Genomic DNA, 20,512 nt, shown 5'->3' with positions numbered 1-20,512 from the left:
ATCTTTTGCCTAAAAGAAGGGAGGGATCAGTGTCCAGTCTGGAAGTGCTGATATTCGCATAAATTCGCATAAAAAAACCGAAAATTCGTCATTACAAATATATATCACTATATTCCGATATTTGCTGAAAAAATGTACATTTCAAATATTCACGCTCAACACTATTCTTTAAAGGGGTACTCTGGTGGAAAACTTTTTTTTTTTTTATCAACTGGTGCCAGAAAGTTAAACAGATTTGTAAATTACTTCTATTAAAAAAATCTTAATCCTTCCAGTACTTATTAGCTGCTGAATACTACAGAGGAAATAATTTTCTTTTTGGAACACAGAGCTCTCTGCTGACATCATGACCACAGTGCTCTCTGCTGACATCTCTGTCCATTTTAAGAACTGTCCAGAGTAGGAGAAAATCCCCATAGCAAACATATACTGCTCTGGACAGTTCCTAAAATGGACAGAGATGTCAGCAGAGAGCACTGTGGTCATGATGTCAGCAGACAGCTCTGTGTTCCAAAAAGAAAATAATTTCCTCTGTAGTATTCAGCAGCTAATAAGTACTGGATGGATTAAGATTTTTTAATAGAAGTAATTTACAAATCTGTTTAACTTTTTGGCACCAGTTGATAAAAAAAAAAAAAAAAAAGTTTTTTCACCCCTTTAATGCTACCACGTAATGGTTATTATGCTGGGGACCCTCTAACCTGCTCATCGTCTGTAAGATTAACAACTAACCGGCCTTGTGTTCCGTTGTCTGTGCTGGGATTTGTAGTTGCACAATCGGATGGTCGGAGTGGATGGCTTCAGACAGGGCTCGGTCTTTCTCCCGTCCTCGTGTAGCTACAATCTGTATACGTTTCCCTCTCAGGTTTTTAAGAGGGTGTTTTATGTTCTGTTTAAACATCCGGCTTCAGCCATTAAAAGAGAGATGAAAACCTATTTACAACCCGTAATAATATTCACCGTTTCCTTTTATATACAGATTAACATTACAGGGATTTCAAATAGATGGCAGCAACATTTCAAGGCAAAGTGTGATGGAAAATCAGATGTGGGGATTCAGTATAAAGTGATGCTCATCAGAACCTTTTGCAAAACTACAGCTCCCAGCATGGCCGGACAGCCGTTGGCTGTCCGGCCATGCTGGGAGTTGTAGTTTTGCAACAGCTGGAGGTTCATAGTTTCAGGAACATTGGCATGTATTATAAAATAAACAAAGTATTATAATTGTTTATTGTTACATTATTTTGCAACATTTGGATTCTGCAGCTTGTATCTATTCCAATACATATCAAGCTGCTCGGGTCCACTGGGTATGAATACGTTCTGGAGCTCCCGGCAGTTTGGGGTTTATCCCTGTTTCCCTCATCTAAGCTGATTTCCAAACAAATCAAACAAATGATTTCCAAACAAATTTGATTTCTTTAGTGTTCGTGACGCCAGGGCAGGGTTTTCCTATGTAACCACCCGAAGGTAATCTCGTTAGTCCTAGGTTAGGCAGGGGTAAATAATAGTCCGAGGTTAGGTTAAGGTTAGCGGTAGCTTTACTGAAGTTGAACAGGTATAACAGTCTTTACAGTGCAGTAAGGTTCTCAGAGAGGTGGCCAGTAACACAGGGGACCTCGCAGCTTGCTGGGACTTGCAGTGACTTGACAGACTGTAGCACAGCCACGCTGACTATAACTGACTTGACTTGACTGAAGATAGTGACAGCAGACAGAGATGACTTACTGACTTGTGGCTGTAATTTAGGCTTGAGGCCTCTGGATGTGCAGGACACTGGTTCTGAGACATCTGGACTGGACTTGACCTCAGGATCTAAGAGCGGTGTAAGAGCAAAAGAGGCAGATTGTACTTATAAAGGGGGGCTGTGCAAGGAGCCCATAGGCTAGCTGCGGGTCACCTGGTGCTCTCTGGGTAACAAAACATGACTTGAACATGTGACATCCATTATCATGTGACTAACAACCATGTGACCATATCAAAGGTCCTTTACCCTTAGTACATAACTTATACACATTAGGGGGGGAACACTGCAGGTGAGCCCTGAGGACGTACAGGGACTTAACCTGACAGGACTGTCGGAGCATATCCCATACTGGAACATCACAGATAGATACTGTAGATAGATATGAGATAGATAGATAGATATTAGATAGATAGATAGATAGATATGAGATAGATAGATATGAGATAGATAGATAGATAGATAGATAGATATGAGATAGATAGATAGATAGATAGATAGATATGAGATAGATAGATAGATAGATAGATAGATATGAGATAGATAGATAGATAGATAGGAGATAGATATATATGAGATAAATAGATAGATATGAGATAGATAGGTAGATAGAGATAGATAGATATGAGATATATAGATAAATATGAGGTATATAGATAGATATGAGATAGATATATAGATAGGTAGATAGATATGGGATACATAGATAGATAGATAGATAGATAGATAGATAGATAGATAGATAGATATGAGATAGATATATAGATAGGTAGATAGATATGGGATACATAGATAGATAGATAGATAGATAAGAGATAGATAGATAGATATGAGATAGATATATAGCTATATAGATAGGTAGATATGAGATACATAGATAGATAGATATTAGATAGATAGATCTAAGACAGACAGATAATATGGTACTTTTTGCACTTTGACTGTATAGAGCAGCATAATACATGACGTGCTGCGAGAGGGATCTCTAGACTTTTACACAGAATTGCTTGTACGGCATTATTCTGTACATTGTCATATATATCAATTCCAGGAACAAAAGCCTCGATCCATCATGGCGGCGTCCTGCGGAGGGAGGTCTGCACAGGAGAGATTCTGGATATATAGGGGGCAACGCTTCCATCCACAATTACTGGATGATTAATGGGGGAGAGTGGCCGATGTCCTCCCCCTGTAGTGTGCCCATGGTGGCTAATATCTAGGAATCCATCATATCTCACATGTCTCCCATGACGAAGGCATTGCTGTGTATGATGTAAATGGAGGGCAGGCCTGTATAAAGAATAGGGTAACCTGGTCAGGATGGGCCAGCGGGGGTCCGGGCCGCAGCAGAGAGAGGTCATAGTGTACGGGCATGGGGTGCCATCCTGCCCCCTACTGACTGCAGAATTCTCTGATAATCTCATCTTTCATCTTATAGACTTAGATGTTGATACTTTATAAGGTTAATGGACAAGTCACTGTGGTGGCCCGGTGAAGGACGCGGGGGTAGACCGGGGTATTCTGACACTTGTAGTTCCCCCGGTTCCAGAGCAGGAGAAGTTACAGATGTTACAGTGGATGGAGCGCTGAGTGGGTCAGTGTCCCCTTAGAGTCACTAAAGATGTAAAAGGATGAGGGGCTGCCCTGGAGGTCTATGGTCTGAATGGTGGTCCACGTGTGCATCGGGACTCAATGGTGCTGCAGCCATCAGGTTATTTATACCCAACCGTTTCCACAGGACTAGAATGGTTCCAACAAAACCAAACCTGAGGTAGATGATGGCAGATGGAACTGAAGGAGTTAACCTATGTGGAGGATAGATGTTCACTTGAGCAGTTCCTGAGATGTTAAATCCCTCAAGACTTGGGAAATACTGTGTGGATTGGCTCCCAATGGGACGCCTTCATCTGGCCTGACCAGAGGGCCACAAAGACTCGGATTTGCTAAGAGGCCCTAAAAATTGTTATCCCCTCAGCCTAATGTAGAAAGATCAGGATAAAGAAGCTGGAAGTAAGTCCTTCATGTCAGGGTGACGACTTTACACAGGACATTATAGTCTTCAGCCTGTATTAGATGTCATCCTGATCAGCTCGAGAAGCAGCAGCAAATATCAAGAAAAGCTCAAATCAATAGGGTCCCTAATTATATCAACCCCATCAATTTACTAGAACATTTTAAGGGATTCTGGTGAATTCCAGTAGGTTAATTACTGTAATGCTCTTCACCAGAGGTGGCAGCAGAGAGCAGAGTATATGTCATTATAAAAGCCTGTACAACCACTCTACTCCTTGATGCCCCCTGCTGGTTGTGTCTATACAGAGTGTGCACTGTAGTGTTTACTGTCTAATGTTGTTATTCTAGTGCAGTGTTTCCCAACCAGGGTGCCTCCAGATGTTGCAAAACTACAACTCCTAGCATGCCTGGACAGCCTTTGGCTGTCCAGGCATGCTGGGAGTTGTAGTTTTGCAACACCTGGAGGCACCCTCGTTGGGAAACACTGTTCTACTGTTATGTATTCTTATATTTTTATTCTAGTGTTAAATATTCTTATATTGCTATATATTATTATTATTATTATATTGCTACGTTTGCCTATATTGTTATTCTAGTGTTATACATTCTTATATTGTTAAATATTATTATTATTGTTGTTGCATATTCTTATATTGTTATTCTATTGTATATTCTTATTATATTGTTATATATTTTTCTTATATTTTTATATATTATTCTATTGTTGTATATTCTTATTATATTGTTATATATTTTTCTTAGATTGTTATATATTATTATAATATTGTTACATATTCTTATATTTTTATTCTATTGTTGTATATTCTTATTATATTGTTATATATTTTTCTTATATTTTTATATATTATTCTATTGTTGTATATTCTTATTATATTGTTATATATTTTTCTTATATTTTTATATATTATTCTATTGTTGTATATTCTTATTATATTGTTATATATTTTTCTTATATTGTTATATATTATTATAATATTGTTACATATTCTTATATTTTTATTCTATTGTTGTATATTCTTATTATATTGTTATATATTGTTCTTATATTGTTATATATTATTATTATATTGTTAAATATTATTATATTTTTATTCTATTGTTGTATATTCTTATTATATTGTTATATATTGTTCTTACATTGTTATATATTATAATATTGTTAAATATTCTTATATTTTTATTCTATTGTTGTATATTCTTATTATATTGTTATACATATATTGTTCTTATATTTTTATATATTATTGTTATTAGTATTATTATTATATTGTTACATATTATTATATTTTTATTCTATTGTTGTATATTCTTATTATATTGTTATATATTGTTCTTATATTCTTATATATTATTATTATATTGTTACCCATTCTTATATTGTTATTTTATTGTATATTCTTATTATATTGTTACATATCGTTCTTATATTGTTATTTTGTAGTTTGGGTGGGCAAGGGGCAGTTACTTCTTTAGGAATATTGGTGTGGTTTCGGCGTCGGCGCAGACTTGGCGTTGACGTCTGGGATCGCCATCGCTTCCAGGAAGCATTAGGCCGTAATTAATACGTATGACACTGGTTCAGCCTGGCCCGGTGGCAGACGAGAAATCACAGAGAGCGCGGAGGAAGCGCTGACCCCCCCTCTATCCTGCACTGACACATTTTCATTATCCTTTTCAGCTTTTATTTGGAAACATGAAATTATTATTGAGCCGTTTTAATTTTTAGTTGTCGTTTCAATTAATTGAAATTCCTTCTGTCTGAAGACGCGGCTGTGATGTGCCGAGCCGCCTTTCTTGTTTCTCATTTAGCTGATAATTCTCCTTTTATAAGCAGCTGTAATAGAGAGAGAGAGGCCGCTGTCTCCTTACCCCGTCCGCTATCTGTCTGCCATTACATGCTACAGATGTAGAGGAGCTGAGTATGGTTTTTGGTGCCACTCTATATGGTATTGCTGTGTGCTGTCTGTTGTATTAGATAGGAAGAGTGAGTGCAGCTCTGGAGTATAATACAGGATATAACTCAGGATCAGTACAGGATAAGTAATGTAATGTATATACACAGTAACCTCACCAGCAGAATAGTGAGTGCAGCTCTGGAGTATATTACAGAATATAACTCAGGATCAGTACAGGATAAGTAATGTAATGTATGTACACAGTGACCTCACCAGCAGAATAGTGAGTACAGCTCTGGGGTATAATACAGGATATAACTCAGGATCAGTACAGGATAAGTAATGTAATGTATGTACACAGTGACCTCACCAGCAGAATAGTGAGTGCAGCTCTGGAGTATAATACAGGATATAACTCAGGATCAGTACAGGATAAGTAATGTAATGTATGTACACAGTGATCTCACCAGCAGAATAGTGAGTACAGCTCTGGAGTATAATACAGGATATAACTCAGGGTCAGTACAGGATAAGTAATGTAATGTATGTACACAGTCACCTCACCAGCAGAATAGTGAGTACAGCTCTGCAGTATAATACAGGATATTACTCAGGATCAGTACAGGATAAGTAATGTAATGTATGTACACAGTGACCTCACCAGCAGAATAGTGAGTACAGCTCTGGAGTATAATACAGGATATAACTCTGGATCAGTACAGGATAAGTAATGTAATGTATGTACACAGTGACCTCACCAGCAGAATAGTGAGTACAGCTCTGGGGTATAATACAGGATATAACTCAGGATCAGTACAGGATAAGTAATGTAATATATGTACACAGTGACCTAACCAGCAGAATAGTGAGTACAGCTCTGGAGTATAATACAGGATATAACTCAGGATCAGTACAGGATAAGTAATGTAATGTATGTACACAGTGACCTCACGAGCAGAATAGTGAGTACAGCTCTGGGGTATAATACAGGATATAACTCAGGATCAGTACAGGATAAGTAATGTAATGTATGTACACAGTGACCTCACCAGCAGAATAGTGAGTACAGCTCTGGAGTATAATACAGGATATAACTCAGGATCAGTACAGGATAAGTAATGTAATGTATGTACACAGTGACCTCACCAGCAGAATAGTGAGTACAGCTCTGGAGTATAATCCAGGAGATAACAAGATAATATCTGTGCACATTGACTCTTTATGTAGTTTATATCTATATGTTAAGGTGATCATGTCCTATAATTTGGCTTCTCATGAATATTGCCTCAGTCCATTGTGTTTCGGTGACGGTCCTCACATCTATATATGACGCTGGGGGACCCTTCTATCGAGGCATTAATAACAGGTGTGACGACTATAAAGTGCTATGTTGACAAAGAACGCTGCCTTGGGCTCCCTTTAAGTGAGAATGTTTGCAGTGTAAAGCGGCGCCAGCGCCTTCAGAAGGGATGAAAGTCCTTTGTCAGCACCTCCGCTCACCCAAGTGTAACTCACTCGAGCGCATGTGATTTGTTGGGCCAAACAGTAAACAGGGCACAAAACTCAATTGCTATTTGTAGATATTTAAATTGCTTTAGATTAGAGATCACGCCTGGCTTTAAGCTAAAATTGCATGTCTGCGGCTCCTGATCCGTACACAGTAGAATTACTCACCGGTCTCCCGGCAGAGCTGGAGCTTCACCGGAGAACTGAGAAAATGTTCAAAACATAATTAGAGGGAAAAAAATGTAATGTATGTACAGAGTGACCCTTCCAGCAGAATAGTGAGTGCAGCTCTGGAGTATAATACAGGATATAACTCAGGATCAGTACAGGATAAGTAATGTAATGTATGTACACAGTGATCTCACCAGCAGAATAGTGAGTACAGCTCTGGAGTATAATACAGGATATAACTCAGGATCAGTACAGGATAAGTAATGTAATGTATGTACACAGTGACCTCACCAGCAGAATAGTGAGTACAGCTCTGGGGTATAATACAGGATATAACTCAGGATCAGTACAGGATAAGTAATGTAATGTATGTACACAGTGACCTCACCAGCAGAATAGTGAGTACAGCTCTGGGGTATAATACAGGATATAACTCAGGATCAGTACAGGATAAGTAATGTAATGTATGTACACAGTGATCTCACCAGCAGAATAGTGAGTACAGCTCTGGAGTATAATACAGGATATAACTCAGGATCAGTACAGGATAAGTAATGTAATGTATGTACACAGTGACCTCACCAGCAGAATAGTGAGTACAGCTCTGGAGTATAATACAGGATATAACTCAGGATCAGTACAGGATAAGTAATGTAATGTATTTACACAGTGACCTCACCAGCAGAATAGTGAGTACAGCTCTGGAGTATAATACAGGATATAACTCAGGATCAGTACAGGATAAGTAATGTATGTACACAGTGACCTCACCAGCAGAATAGTGAGTGCAGCTCTGGGGTATAATACAGGATATAACTCAGGATCAGTATAGGATAAGTAATGTAATGTATGTACACAGTGACCCCACCAGCAGAATAGTGAGTGCAGCTCTGGGGTATAATACAGGATATAACTCAGGATCAGTACAGGATAAGTAATGTAATGTATGTACACAGTGACCTCACCAGCAGAATAGTGAGTACAGCTCTGGAGTATAATACAGGATATAACTCAGGATCAGTACAGGATAAGTAATGTAATGTATTTACACAGTGACCTCACCAGCAGAATAGTGAGTACAGCTCTGGAGTATAATACAGGATATAACTCAGGATCAGTACAGGATAAGTAATGTATGTACACAGTGACCTCACCAGCAGAATAGTGAGTGCAGCTCTGGGGTATAATACAGGATATAACTCAGGATCAGTATAGGATAAGTAATGTAATGTATGTACACAGTGACCCCACCAGCAGAATAGTGAGTGCAGCTCTGGGGTATAATACAGGATATAACTCAGGATCAGTACAGGATAAGTAATGTAATGTATGTACACAGTGACCTCACCAGCAGAATAGTGAGTACAGCTCTGGGGTATAATACAGGATATAACTCAGGATCAGTACAGGATAAGTAATGTAATGTATGTACACAGTGACCCCACCAGCAGAATAGTGAGTGCAGCTCTGGGGTATACTACAGGATATAACTCAGGATCAGTACAGGATAAGTAATGTAATGTCTTGATATAATGACTCTTTGTGTAGATGATATCTATATCTAATGTAATTATAATTAGCCCCTGACATTAAGGACCCTCAGAGGTGACAAGCAGGAAAAATCTATTCACATCCGGCCCACCCCACCCCAGATACTCCCTATGGAGGATGCGTTATGCGCTCATCCCTCATCCCGCCCTGCAGTATGTGGCACATCACTCAATAAACAAGACTATTTCAGTCTAATTAATACTCCCTGTGAAAATTTTGAGGCAGAGTTCAAGTAGCGCGGCACTTCCTGGCAGTGGATCATGGTGTAAAGTGCGCATTTCAATTACATTGTTTCCAGGGCGACTTGATTGTCATTTAATTAGCGCGTTCAATATCTTCCGACAACACCTTGGGCATCTTCTAATGTATCCGGAAGATATCACCTGAGCATTTCAGGGGAGAATGAATGTTTATCCAAGGAAAAGTCTTATTAATAGCTTCATATTTCCACTATTGTTCCCATAAGTCAGTGGTGCCAGTGAGCGCCATATGTTATCGCATTCCTGTAAACCTGGGCAGGGTGATATTATTCTCCCGGTGTTCTACTGTATCCAGGAGGGGGGGGGGGCTGTCACTTGTCCCTATCAGGGCCCAATATTCATACTCCCCATTGAAGTCAATTGGAAAAAAAATGGAAATAAATCTATGAAATTCAATATCCACGTCGCAGGTTAATTTCCATAGGGACTGTGCAGGTTTTGTTCTTTTCCATCAAACCCAGATGGATAATCCAGCAGCAGAGTATCTGATCAGCCTTTTGTGATCAGCGCCAAAGGGTCGTACATATGGTGTTGAACTATGCAAAGTAGCAGAAATGATAGCGGCAAGAAGAATAAGGGAATGGCACTCACCAGGTCCAGGCAAAAAATATGTTGTCTTCTTAAAAGATCCAAATGACAAGGCTCAGCAGTGTATGATACAGATGGCAGGGGCGTTTGTGACAGCGTAATTATGCACGAAACTGCTGTCCAGAACGCCCTTGCCATCTGTATATCTGTATCATATCCTGCTGAGTGTTGTCGTTTTAAACGTTAAAGTTTTTTTGCCTGGACCTGGTGAGTGGTACTCATCAGGTCCAGACAAAAATTTGTAGTTGTCTTAAAGATACAAACAACAATGCTCAGCAGGATTTGATACAGATGGCAGGGGTGTTTGGGACAGCTATTTCTTGCCTTATCACTGTGCGTTACATCTGTATCACACCCTGCTGAGCCTTGTTGTTTGTATCTTTTAAGAAAATTTAAGACAGTGTCACTCACCAAGTCAAGCAAAAAATCTTTAAGCTTCTTAAACGATACAAACAACAAAGTTTAGCAGGTTATGATACAGTGTTCAGGACAGCTGTTTCAAGCGTTATCATGCACAAAACAGCTGTCTCAAATGCCCCTGCCATCTGTATCATATCCTGCTGAGCCTTGTCATTTGTATCCTTTGCCTGGACCTGGTGAGTGCCACTCTCTTTTTCTTCTTATTTATTTTTTATTTTTTGCCCCTGATTTGATTTGCTCCAATGTATTTGGAATAGGTGCGAAAAGTTATATCGATCGTAGACATTTGAAACCAATATATACGGCAGCTGTAAAAGTCAGCGATGATGTTATGTTTCACCTTGTTAGTTTTCACTATTTGTAATGGGGGTTTTTCTGCCTTTATGATTGGCGCAGTCGTTCGGTGGCGATTCTCAGCGGGTGCCAAGGGTTCTTGCATATTACAGCAATGCGACCCAGCAGGTTCCTGCAAACTGATCAAACACATTGATCTTTCCCGCAAAGAGCATTGATCTGTGAATGTGAAGCCAAATAATTACAATGATTTCCCTCCACGTTCCTATCGACGCGGCATGTCCTATTGCGATGTCATGGAGTCCGATCAGGCTTAGAGCCATCGCTGTTCTCACAGGTTTTTTTGGCGATGAATACTGCAAAAAGCTTTGATCAAGCAGCTGTCCACCTGAGCAACGACTTGGAACATGAACACTTCCAATCTGAAGGTGACTAATACCTTTAAACCACATAAAAAGATTCATAAATAGATTCATAAATACCAAAAACATTGTAAAAAAATTTGAACCAAAGAGGGACATTTGGTGCCCATTTGGTAGAAAGCTTCCAACCCAACCAGATGACACCTACCGTTCTTGGCTAAAAGTCCAATATTGGCCCTGGTGTTTAAAGCATGAACTGATACCCCATCAGCTTGTTGGTACAATGATCCCCATATTTACTCGGGTCTATAGTGACTGGCAAATACAGAAGGGCATATCCTGGACAAAAAAGGGTCAATCCAATCCATCTTCTATGAGATCTCCTAGTACAAGAGTGAAATAGGGAAACAAATACCAGGTCTTCCTATCCCAAGAGGTTGGGCGTGACAGTTTGGAAGAAGCAGTGGTGGCCCTATTATGAATTTCCTATGGGGCCAAATCTAACGTACAGAGAGAACCATTCTCTTATCTAATGAAAGTTTTGCAAAACTGGGAAGGGGACTGGGGGTACGAGTTCCACTCCATGTCCTAGATATTTCATAGTCAGGCCCCAACAGGCAGGGGAGATGGGGTTAACAATGGTCCAAGAAGATGGCTCCTAGAAGAGTAAAGATTCCCATACATGTTGGTTTAGCCGACTGTTATCGCTCCCAATCCCTATGACTCTATCTATAAAAAATAGTGCCACGGTAAAATAGAAAAAAAATTATACTTACCAACCCCCCAGTACCCAAAATGCCCATATTATGTTGCCATGCTGTGCCAAACGGGACAGAGGGGCTTACTGCACATTTTCCTGCTTTAAGGCCCTTTGCAACACCCTTGTGCAAACTCCTCCCCCTTGTCTGCTAACAATGGGTTTTGGAGTCCTGAACAGGTTCGTTTCTAGGGGTTTTTGACCAGGCATCTATGTATAGTGTAGCAATGTTTACTTAAATGGGCACCGTTAGATTTAAAAACTTTTTATATGTTGTACATATTGGCAAAACATTAACCTTTTTAATATACTTCATAAGGAAAATTTTATTTCCTTTTCATAGAAATCACTACAGACCACTAGGGGTCCTCGTACCATCTAGAACATAATCCTGTCCGGCTGCAGCATCATCTATGTCCCAGCTAATGTACAGGCAGGGACAAACTCCAGGAAGTGAGGGTGGGACTAGCACTCCTGTGTTCTCCCTCCTGTCCTATCAAACAGCAGCATGAAAACAGAGAGGAGGGGTTACAGAGCAGCCGGTAGTAATTGAATGAAGAGACCCAGCACAGTACAGCAGACTCAGGGAGGAAGATGAGTCATGAAAAGTGGGGACAAACACCCCCTCCAGAGCACAGAATGAAAAACCAAGTGAACAACAGATGGAAGGTATTTTTGAGAGAAATATAGGTGCTAGACACATAAAAATCAGGTAGTGAGTAACATATACATTTTTGTTTTTAACTGTGGGATATAATAGGTACTCTTTAAAGGGGTACTCTGCTGTTAACATCTAATCTCATAAAATGTTAGATTGTGGAGGTCCCACCGCTGGGTCTCCGGACTAGCATCCAGAACACAGAAGCTTTTAGCTTCCGCATTCTTGACTAGTGATGAGCGGCAGGGGCCATATTCGAATTTGCAATATTTCGGGAATATATGGACGAAAATGTTTGTTCTTTTTTTTTTCATGCGAAAATTTGCATGGAATTTGCATAGTACGCATGCAGGATTATATCTTTCACTTAATAGAAGGGAGGGATCGCATAAATTTGCATATTCTCCCAAAAAATTTTCGTCATTCCGAATATATATCACTATATTCTAAATATTCGCAAAATGCCAATATTTGCGGTAAAAATTAGCATTTTGAATATTCGCACTCAACACTATTCTTGACGTCACACCACGCTCCCTCCATTCATGTCTATGGGAGGGGGCTTGATAGCTAGTACATAGACTTATAAAAGAGGGCATTGCTAGTCACCGGGCACGGAGCGGAGTTCGCTCCGTGCACCGAATGACAGGGGTGCCGCAGCAGAGATCGCGGGGGTCCCCACTCCCGGGACCCTCGGAATCCAACATCTTATCCCCTATTCTTTGGATAGGGGATAAGATGTTTACAGCGGAGTACCCATTTAAAGGGGTTATCAAGGAAAAAACTTTTTTTATATATATCAACTGGCTCCAGAAAGATAAACAGATTTGTAAATTACTTCTATTAAAAAATCTCAATCCTTTCAGTACTTATGAGCTTCTGAAGTTAAGGTTGTTCTTTTCTGTCTAAGTGCTCTCTGATGACACTTGTCTCGGAAACCGCCCAGTTTAGACGCAAATCCCCATAGCAAACCTCTGCTAAACTGGGAGGTTCCCGAGACACGTGTCATCAGAGAGCACTTAGACAGAAAAGAACAACCTTAACTTCAGAAGCTCATAAGTACTGAAAGGATTCATATTTTTTTAATAGAAGTAACTTACAAATCTGTTTAACTTTCTGGAGCCAGTTGATATATATATCAATTGACAGTTGATATTGGTTGACATTGGATGGCCTTTTCCTATAACCCCTTAGGACAGCGTTTCCAACCACTGTGCCTGTTGCAAAACTACAACTCCCAGCATGCCAAAGGCTGTCCGGGCATGCTGGGAGTTGTAGTTTAGCAACAGCTGGAGGCACAGTGGTTGGCAAACAATGCCTTCAGACAATCCCGGTCCCGGTCACAGTGTCTGTACTTCATGGCAGGATCTGTAAAATTTGGAACAATTGGGACGAACCTTCAAGCCCGAGCGCGGTCTCCCTTTTTTATTTTTTATTCAGATGTAATGACAAATTTCGGAAGTAGAGGAGGATTCAATTACTTGTTAAAAAAAAAAAAAGATTTTAATAAAATGACTAGCTATCGAAAGGAGACGTCTATATTTTTCGCCGCCGGTAAGTGTCATCAGGCAACGAAAATAGCGGCTAATCAAATATTTTATTGTAATGGTTACATCGGTAAAAGGCTGTTTGCCTAATGAAGGTCAATTGTGGCCATTTGTAGCGTTTCACAAGAGGCCCCCGGTTTTTGATTGACTGTAATGTTTAGCGCAGTCACCGCGTGAGTCAGGCACCGGCTAAATTAAGACCTGACATTTCCGAGATATTTTTTAAAGGGCTTGTAAAATATTTCTTATGAATAAAGCTGGTTGAATAGAAAAATAAAAAAATTGAAATAAGTAAATTTGTAGTAGAAATTTTTATAGTGGTTTATATAAAAAAAATGGGTTTGTACCTGTCCGGTGGTTGCTGTTGACCTTTGACTTTTGACTTAAAGGAAAAGTGCAGAAAAAAATGATCTTCTGATGTGTTATAAATATTGAGTACCCTTGTTTCCTGATTTTCCTACCTAAACCTTGTGGGAAAGGAAAAGCAACATATAGGAGCCCTTCAGGAGATTGGGAAAGCTGGGTGGCATGCATTCTGTGTGCCACCCAGCTTTTCCAGCCTCCTGAAGCGCCAGCAGTGTTAGGCTGCTCTTCCTTCCTGCACTTCTCCCCACAGCTGCAGCACCATGCCCTCTCCCTGCCCCCACACTGATGTCTCCCTTACACGCAATAAATCTTCTCTCCCCTTCCAACTAACTATTATCTGCAACTGCCTGCCGGATAGTTGAATCATACTTTACCATGACATTGGTCCGGCAGCAGGGTGTTTAAACATCCCGGGCAATCTCCACAGCCCGAGAGTTACGCGACCAGCAGAGGTACTGGATGTCCCATAGACTTGCATGGGGCTTTTGGAACATCTCCTATTCGTGTTACTCTCGGGCTGCGGAGATTGCCCGGGAGTTGCCCAGTAGATTGTCAGTATCAGGTCATCCTAAAACTCTACTATATTTTTTATTTGGTATATAAGAAACGTAGAAACTAAATATTTATGAAGAAAGTGGCTCAACTCTCTTACAATGCCCAAGTGTCTGAACCATGTTCTACCTGTGCTATACACCTGAATGATTGATAAAACAAAATGGGGTAGACTCCTTAAAGCTATCCTTAAAGCTATCCCGTCATGCCCCCTCCCATAGACTTGCATTGAGGGGGCGGGGCATGATGTCACACGGGGTGGGGCGTGACATCACAATACTCCATCCCTGTGGTTGGGAGGCATAACAATGAGAGCCTCCAGCGCTTCCTGCAGTGCTTTACAGTTGGGTGCTGCATGCTAGATTGCGGGGGTCCCTAGTGGTGGGACCCCCACGATCAGAAATCTTAGCCCCCATCCTTTGGATAGGGGATAAGATGTCTTGGGGCCGGAGTACCCCTTTAATCTTGCTTTGGTTCTTGGGCTGTAGTCTGTACGTCATATAACTGCCGCTAGGTTGCGCTGATATCTGTTCGTAACTATTTAGCATTTCTGCCATTGTTTAGTATCTTTGGTTCCTGTATGTGTATTATAGTTTGTTACCTGACTTGTGTCCTCTACTTTGCACAGCTCAGTTTGTTGTTTTAGAAGTCAAAGGTAAGAGTCGGCACTCGCACTTCCTCGTTGTGCTCGTGGATACAGAATAATGGTAGATTGGAAGAAAATCCCGGCACTCGCTATTATCTGCTTAGTGAAAGTGTGTTTATTAGCACAAGGTAATATACAACATATGACGCATTTCGGCCAGAGCCTTGCTCAGACTGACAGTCTGAGCAAGGCTCTGACCAAAACGCGTCATATGTTGTATATTACCTTGTGTTAATAAACACACTTTCACTAAGCAGATAATAGCGAGTGGCGGGATTTTCTTCCAGTTTGTTGTTTTGACCATGATGCCCCTGCACTTTAGTTAGCATAGAGACTGACGCCCAGTTGTAGAGCCACTATTTAGGGTGGATATGCAAGTATTCAGGGAAAGGGGTTCTTGGGATGGTTTAGGGCTCACTCTTCCCTGCTCTACCTGATACATTCACGACAGTGGAGGATCCGATAGCAGAAAAAAACATGTTTTTTGTTTGTTTGTTTTGATTTTATCTAGCAAACCTTTTATCAAAATGGGATTGTTCAAAGCAGCGTGCTCCTTTAAATGTTGAAGGGCTGGTGATATTGTTTTTATCGGTTATTGTGCTTTATGTGTATATAGTAAATCTGTTGCTCTTCAATGTGTCAGTTCAGCATGTAGGATATAACGCTGCTCTTAGAAGTATTCAATCTACTTGCCATTTATATTAAGAAGGCGCTATCCTTACCGGGGAGAAGAAGCGACATGACTTTGTGCCGCCTTAGGAAATAACAATGAATCAAAACGCCTTAACTGATTACAGAACACATCGCCTGCGCTAATGTACCGTCCAGGACTTCAAATAGCTGCCATTTGCAGAGACTTCGCTTTGGAGATTGACGTGTAATAGTGCGAGCGTTCTGCGCAGGGTTAATGTGTAGAAGAAGAGGTTTTCTTCTGTTTAACAGGATTTTATCATTTACAGAGAACAAAGGATATATTCTGTAATCCTATAATGTGTTTAAAGGGACATCCCATAATATTACCAATGATGTCAATAGTGAGAGATGTCAGATAGATGATAGATAGATAGATAGATAGATAAATAGAAAGATAGCCAGAAATAGATAGATAGATAGATAGAAATGAGATAGATAGATAGATAGATAGATAGATATGAGATAGATATGAGATAGATATATAGATAGATAGATAGATAGATAGATAGATAGATAGATAGATATGAGATTTGGTTGCACACTTTTTTGAAAAAATAAGTGAAATCAGTGTCTTCCTATAACCATCAATAATCTTCTTACACCTCTCAGCCGGAATGTTGGACGACTCTTCCTTTACAAACTCTCCACAGGTGATCAATGGGATTTAGATCTGGACTCATTTCTGACACTTCAGAACTCTCCAGCGCTTTGTTGTCATCCATTTCTGGGGCTTTTTGATGTATGTTTGGGGTCATTGTCCTGCTGGAAGACCAAAGATCTCGGACACAAACCCAGCTTTCTGACACTGTGCTGTACAGTGTTACCCAAATTCCATTGGTAATACTCAGATTTCATAATGTCTTGTACACATTCGAGGCCCCCAGTGCCAGAGGCAGCAAAACAACCCAAAATATCACTGACCTCCACCATATCTCATTGTAGGTACTGTGCTCTTTTCTTTGTAGGCCTCATTCTGTTTTCAGTAAACAGTAGAATGATGGGCTTTACCAAAAAGCTCTATCTTGGTCTCATCTGTCCACAAGACGTTTTCCCAGAAGGATTTTGGTTACTCAAGTTCCTTTTGGCAAAATGTAGTCTTGCTTTTTTATGTCTCTGTGTCAGCAGTGGGGTCCTCCTGGGTCTCCTCCATAGTGGGGTCCTCCTGAGTCTCCTCCATAGTGGGGTCTTCCTGGGTCTCCTCCATAGTGGGGTCCTCCTGGGTCTCCTCCATAGTGGGGTCCTCCTGGGTCTCCTCCATAGTGGGGTCCTCCTGGGACTCCTCCATAGTGGGGTCTCCTCCATAGTGGGGTCCTCCTGGGTCTCCTCCATAGTGGGGTCCTCCTGGGTCTCCTCTATAGTGGGGTCCTCCTGGGTCTCCTCCATACGGGGGTCCTCCTGGGTCTCCTCCATAGTGGGGTCCTCCTGGGTCTCCTCCATAGTGGGGTCCTCCTGGGTCTCCTGCATAGTGGGGTCCTCCTGGGTCTCCTCCATAGCGTTTCATTTCATTTAAATTTCGACGGATAATTCGCGCTGACACTGATGCTCCCTGAGCCTGCAGGACAGCTTGAATATCTTTGGAACTTGTTTGGGGCTGCTTATCCACCATCCGCTTTATCCTGCATTGACACCTTTCATCAGTTTTTCTCTTCCGTCCACGCCCAGGGAGATTACCTACAGCGCCATGGGGTGTAAACTTCTTGATAATGTTGCGCACTGTGGACAAAGACAAATCTAGATCTCTGGAGATGGACTTGTAACCTTGATATTGTTGATATTTTTCCACAATTTTGGTTCTCAATTCCTCAGACAGTTCTCTTCTCCTCTTTCTGTTGTCCATGCTTAGTGTGGCACACACAGACACACAATGCAAAGACTGAACTTCTCAAAAAGTGAACTTCTCTCCTTTTTTTTACCTGCTTTCAGGTGTGATTTTTTTTTTTATATTGACCACACCTGTTACTTGCCCCAGGTGAGTATAAAGGAGCATCACATGCTGGAAACAATCTTATTTTTCCACAATTTTGAAAGGGTCACAATAATTTTGTCCAGCCCATTTTTAGAGTTTGGTGACATTATGTCCAATTTGCTTTTGTTCCTCCCTTTTTTTGGTTTAATTCCAATACACACAAAGGGAATAAACATGTGTATAGCAAAACATGTGTTACTGCAATCCTTTCCTGTGAGAAATACTTCATTTTCTAGAAAAACTTCAAAGGTGCCAACATTTACGGCCATGACTGTATATTTATATATATTTATAGCTAAACCTCTAGCTGTTATATTCTTTTATATAGGAGCAGTATTATAGTAGTTATATTCTTGTATATAGGAGGCAGTATTATAGTAGTTATATTCTTGTATATAGGAGCAGTATTATAGTAGTTATATTCTTGTATATAGGAGCAGTATTATAGTAGTTATATTCTTGTATATAGGAGCAGTATTATAGTAGTTATATTCTTGTATATAGGAGCAGTATTATAGTAGTTATATTCTTGTATATAGGAGCAGTATTATAGTAGTTATATTCTTGTATATATGAGCAGTATTATAGTAGTTATATTCTTGTATATATGAGCAGTATTATAGTAGTTATATTCTTGTATATAGGAGCAGTATTATAGTAGTTATATTCTTGTATATAGGAGGCAGTATTATAGTAGTTATATTCTTGTATATAGGAGGCAGTATTATAGTAGTTATATTCTTGTATATAGGAGAAGTATTATAGTAGTTATATTCTTGTATATAGGAGCAGTATTATAGTAGTTATATTCTTGTATATAGGAGCAGTATTATAGTAGTTACATTCCATATATAGGAGCAGTATTATAGTAGTTATATTCTTGTATATAGGAGCAGTATTATAGTAGTTATATTCTTGTATATAGGAGCAGTATTATAGTAGTTATATTCTTGTATATAGGAGCACTATTATAGTAGTTATATTCTTGTATATAGGAGTAGTATTATAGTAGTTATATTCTTGTATATAGGAGGCGGTATTATAGTAGTTATATTCCTGTATATAGGAGCAGTATTATAGTAGTTATATTCTTGTATATAGGAGCAGTATTATAGTAGTTATATTCTTGTATATAGGAGCAGTATTATAGTAGTTATATTCTTGTATATAGGAGCAGTATTATAGTAGTTATATTCTTGTATATAGGAGCAATATTATAGTAGTTATGTTCTTGTATATAGGAGCAGTATTATAGTAGTTATATTCTTGTACATAAGAGGCAGTATTATAGTAGTTATATTCTTGTATATAGGAGCAGTATTATAGTAGTTATATTCTTGTATATAGGAGCAGTATTATAGTAGTTACATTCCGTATATAGGAGCAGTATTATAGTAGTTATATTCTTGTATATAGGAGCAGTATTGTAGTAGTTATATTCTTGTATATAGGAGCAGTATTATAGTAGTTATATTCTTGTATATAGGAGCAGTATTATAGTAGATATATTCTTGTATATAGGAGCAGTATTATAGTAGTTGTATTCTTGTATATAGGAGCAGTATTATAGTAGTTATATTCTTGTATATAGGAGCAGTATTATAGTAGTTATATTCTTGTATATAGGAGCAGTATTATAGTAGTTATATTCTTGTATATAGGAGGCGGTATTATAGTAGTTATATTCCTGTATATATGAGCAGTATTATAGTAGTTATATTCTTGTATATAGGAGCAGTATTATAGTAGTTATATTCTTGTATATAGGAGCAGTATTATAGTAGTTATATTCTTGTATATAGGAGCAGTATTATAGTAGTTATATTCTTGTATATAGGAGCAATATTATAGTAGTTATGTTCTTGTATATAGGAGCAGTATTATAGTAGTTATATTCTTGTACATAAGAGGCAGTATTATAGTAGTTATATTCTTGTATATAGGAGCAGTATTATAGTAGTTATATTCTTGTATATAGGAGCAGTATTATAGTAGTTACATTCCGTATATAGGAGCAGTATTATAGTAGTTATATTCTTGTATATAGGAGCAGTATTATAGTAGTTATATTCTTGTATATAGGAGCAGTATTATAGTAGTTATATTCTTGTATATAGGAGCAGTATTATAGTAGATATATTCTTGTATATAGGAGCAGTATTATAGTAGTTGTATTCTTGTATATAGGAGCAGTATTATAGTAGTTATATTCTTGTATATAGGAGCAGTATTATAGTGGTTATATTCTTGTATATAGGAGCAGTATTATAGTAGTTATATTCTTGTATATAGGAGAAGTATTATAGTAGTTATATTCTTGTATATAGGAGCATTATTATAGTAGTTATATTCTTGTATATAGGAGCAGTATTATAGTAGTTATATTCTTGTATATAGGAGCAGTATTATAGTAGTTATATTCTTGTATATAGGAGCAGTATTATAGTAGTTATATTCTTGTATATAGGAACAGTATTATAGTAGTTATATTCTTGTATATAG

At 39.0% G+C, this 20,512-nt stretch overlaps 1 protein-coding gene across 7 annotated transcripts in view; it reads left to right on the top strand.

Moving 5' to 3' along the window:
- Nucleotides 1-20,512, top strand: part of LOC130293821 (calmodulin-binding transcription activator 1-like) — a 1,711,968-nt gene that overhangs the window by 1,342,017 nt on the left and 349,439 nt on the right. The window lies entirely within an intron of this gene.

This window comes from Hyla sarda, chromosome 10 (assembly GCF_029499605.1).
Source record: "Hyla sarda isolate aHylSar1 chromosome 10, aHylSar1.hap1, whole genome shotgun sequence".
NCBI classification, from domain to species: domain Eukaryota; kingdom Metazoa; phylum Chordata; class Amphibia; order Anura; family Hylidae; genus Hyla; species Hyla sarda.
Note: the sequence above shows the minus strand (reverse complement) of the source record. Positions and strands in the feature narration are given on the sequence as shown.